Source organism: Pteropus vampyrus, unplaced genomic scaffold (genome assembly GCF_000151845.1).
Source record: "Pteropus vampyrus isolate Shadow unplaced genomic scaffold, Pvam_2.0 Scaffold674, whole genome shotgun sequence".
Lineage (NCBI taxonomy): Eukaryota > Metazoa > Chordata > Mammalia > Chiroptera > Pteropodidae > Pteropus > Pteropus vampyrus.
Genome location: NW_011889455.1, coordinates 442,400 through 446,797, shown reverse-complemented (window position 1 = coordinate 446,797; position 4,398 = coordinate 442,400).

Genomic DNA, 4,398 nt, shown 5'->3' with positions numbered 1-4,398 from the left:
CCCAGGACTTATTTATCTCAAGTTTGTACCTTTTAACCACCTTCACTCATTTTGCCCATTCCCCAGTTCCTACTTCTGGCAATCACCAATTTGTTCTCTGTACACATAAAGTTCCTTATTTTTTTCTTTCAGATTTTACATACAAATGAGATCATACAGTATTTGTTTTTCTCTGCCTGACTCACTTCACTTAGCATAATCCCTCAAGATCTGTCCACATTGTCACAAATGGCAAGATTTTCTTCATTTTTAATGGATGAATAATGCTCCATTGTGTGTGTGTATGTAATTTTATTTATCCATTCATCTGTTGATGAACACTCAGGTTGTTTCCAAGTCTTGGCTATTGTAAATAGTGCTGCAATGATGGGACTGGAGCTATCTCTTTGAGATACCAATTTCATTTTTCTCAGATAAATACTCAGAATTAGAATTGCTGAATCATATGGTAGTTCTATTTCTGAAATTTCAAGGAACATCTATTCGATTTTTCGTAATGGCTGCACCAATTTACATTCCTGCCAACACGGTACAAGAGTTCCTTTTTCTCCACGTTCTAACACTTCTTATTTCGTGTTTTTCTGATAATAGCCATTTCAACAGGTGTAAGGTGACATCTCACTGTGGGTTTGATTTGCATTTCCCTGATAATTAGCAATGTTGAGCGCCTTTTCATGTACCTGTTGGCCATTTGTACTTCTTCTCTGGAAAAAATGCTTATTCAGGTCCTCTGCTCATTTTTTAATTGAATTGATTCATTTTTTTGCTGAGATGTATGAGTTCTTTATATATTTTGGACATCAATCCCTTATCGGTATATGATTTTCAAATATTTTCTCCCATTCCGTAGGTTTTCTTTTAATTTTGTTGATGGTTTTCTTTGCTGTGCAGAAACTTTTTAGTTTGATGTACTCTCAATTGCCAAGATCCATGTCAAGGAGCTTATCCCTGTTTTCTTCTAGAATTTTTATGGTAAGGTCTTACTTTCAAGTCCTTAATCCACTTTGAGTTAATTTTTGTGTATAGTGTAAGACAGTGGTCCGGTTTCATTCTTTTGCACATGACTGTCTAGTTTCCCAACACCATTTATTGAAGAGACTGTTCTTTCCCCATTGTATATTCTTGGTTCCTTTCTTGTAAAGCAATTGACCATATATGGGTGGTTCTTATACTTTTTAATAAAACTACTTCCACAATATTTGATGGATAAAAATAGACATTGAAACTGTAAGAAAAACCAGAACCTATCATTATTTCCCCCTATTATTCATTATTATTTGAAATTTTTGTAGATGTTGGATAGAAGCATTCAACTATATATGTAATTTTTCTAAAGCTAAACTTATTTTTTTTCTCTGGTCAGTCCATACACACAAGCATTACATGAACTATGGAATTTAGGAACTACTTCACAAAGTATCTTTTCATCCAGAAAATTAATGTCTAGATAATTTCATTTTAATTTAGTTCTATATGTGAACCAACAAATCTTTTATTTCAGCATCAATGTGGAAATGAGATTAAAATAATGCTTAACAAATCACATATCAGTTATTAATATGCCATAACATTTAATTCCACTTAATATTCTTAACACTATCTTTCAAAAAGTAGATGTTTCAATTTCGTTGCAGTCCCGTGTATCCATTTTTTTTTTTATGGTCACTGCATTTTGCTTCATCTAAAAACCTGTGTTTACCCTAAGGTTAGAGAGATTTTTGTCCTGTGTTTTTCTCCTAGAAATTTTAATTTTAACATTTAACTGTAGGAGTTATTCCAATTTACTTTTTGTGTGTGAGATAAGTTAGAGTTGAAGTTCATTTTTTTAGATATCCAGTTTTTCTAATCCTATAGATGAAGGACTATTTCTTCCCCCCTTTAAATTACACTGGTACTCTTTGAAAAAAAAAATGAACTGATCATATATATTAGTAAGAGTTCTTCAGAGGAACAGAACCAATAAACATCTAGGCCAGTGCTTAACCAAACATTATAGGGCTCACTTCATATACTCCCAGGGGTCACAGCAGTTCTGCATTTCCTATTGTCTGCTTCTGAAAATTAATTATGTCATGTATTTTATATATTTTGTCCAGTTTTCTGTTTGCAGTAGAATTGTAAGTCCCATAACAATTACTTTTTTACTGAGAAATGGAAGTACAAGATACTGCTTTCGTCATTTCATGTCTCTGATTAAAATCTCCTAGTACTTCTTTTCTGGCTACATAACAGAGTCTACATTCCTTAGCATAGTGTGAAGATTCATAAAGTAACCAAGCAAATCTTCATTCTTGCACTAAATAGCTAATTTATTTCTTTCTATGACTTTGATTCTATTGCTCCTTTCTTCCTCAGATGGAAAATCTTCTTTAACTTTATTGTTTTTAAATTTCTGTCCATTAGAATTCTAAGAAGCTCAACCATCCTAAAATAAGTTGTCCCTTTGAGCTTTAATTTTTATTACTCATGCAATGAGTAATAATTTTTATTAGTTCATGCAATCATTCACAGATTTATTCAAGAAAAGTTATTAGAATTTAATAGATAAATTTAAGCATGGTTATTCTTTTAAAAGAATTCACAGAGAGAAAAAAAAGATTTGTAAAATGTTAACCGTAATGGAGAATGAAAGTGCTATAAAAAAGTAAGTACAAGGTATAGAGCTGATGCAAAAGAGATATTGCTCAACTCTTTTTTTATGGCAATAATGGAGGAGAATCAAAGATAACTTCCTAGAAGAGGTGACACTGATGCAGAACCAGAGGAATAAGAGAGTTAATAGGAGTCCACAAGCATGCACTGCAGAATGAGGGAGCACAATATATAGAAATAATGTTCCAAGTTGAATCCATATGTTTAAATATAGATGAAACATAAGGTGATGGGGCATGGGAGCATCACAGATAAGACTGAAAATATAAGCAGAGATTAAACAATAAGAAACTTTATGTCATGCTAATGAGTTGAACTTTACTGTAGGTAAATGAGGTATCAATGAAAGATAATGAGCAAGATAAATTACATTTTAAAAGTTCAGTTCTGATAATAGCATGAAAAATAGACTGAAAACAAAGCAAGATTGGAGACAGAGAGAAAAATAAGGTTATAATTATAAATCATTAAAAATGTATTTCATGAATTTCCAGAAATATTTCTCCACTAAATATGCCTGTGTTTATATGTTGCTATTGAAAAACATATGAAAACCTCTAGGAGTGAGGGGTCTGAGCCCCACACTAGGCTCCTAGCCAAGGAAACCAACTCCAGAAAAAGGAGCCCCCATAACATCTGTATTTGAGAAACAGTGGAGCTTACAGCCTAGAGAGCCAAAGGGCTATAAGGAAATAAGCTTCCACTCTCAAAAGGTCAGTGCAAAACTCACTTTGAGCTCCAGCACAGAGGCAGCAACTGGAAAAGTGCCTAGATCATATGTGAAGGAGCTACATTGACTAACTTTAGAGCAAAGGCTGGAATGGCAGGGATCGGTAGAAACTTTCCCCGAAGATGGAAGCACTAGCAGACATCATTATTTCTTTGTTGTTTTGTTGTTGTTGTTGTGTGCTTTTTCCACTTGGCTAGCCCAGCAGAAACAGGAGACGATTTTAACACTCTCCATTATCTGGCTAATATTGTTTGCCCTGCACTGGCACTCCTTTGAGGTCCAACCCCACATAAACTACCCACCCTTGCTGAAGCCCCTGACATGTTGCCTCAATGCTGGATCAAGTGGCAGTAGGTCTTGGCTTGCATTGTGATGTGTCCAAAGTGGCATCAGTCCCTATACATATGGCATGGGAACCCCTCCCAAACAGTTCCATTCCCAACACATTTGATGGCGGGCTTCAGCTCACACTGGAGCCCCTTACAAGTGACTCTAGTCCCAACACACCTAATGGCTGGCCTCAGCCCACCCTGGAGTCCCTCTCAAATGGCTCCATAATGAACGCACCTGGCAGGTGAGTTCCTCCAAAGCAGTTCGCACTCAATGGGGCCAGCCCTACATATTAGATCATATGTAGCAGTCTCCCAATTCTTGCAGCTGTCAGCCTGAGTGTCAACCCAGTTCACTGGTATGCTCACAGCAATTGTGGCCCAACTACCACAAAAGGGTGCAGGTAACCCGTACAGGGGACACTCCTGGAGCACCTGGTTCTGACAACCAGTGTGGGTTGTGCCACTGCATAAGCCAACTCTTTCAAGACCAGGAGACATAGCTGATCTACCTAATCCATAGAAATAAACACAGACAAATAAAGAGGCAAATAATGTTTCAAATGAAAGAACAGGACAAAAACCTAGAAAAATACTAAAGAGTTCAAAGCAATGGTTATAAAGATTCACAACAAGCTCAGAAGAATAGACGAACTCAGTGAGATCTTCAGCAAACAAATAGAAGTA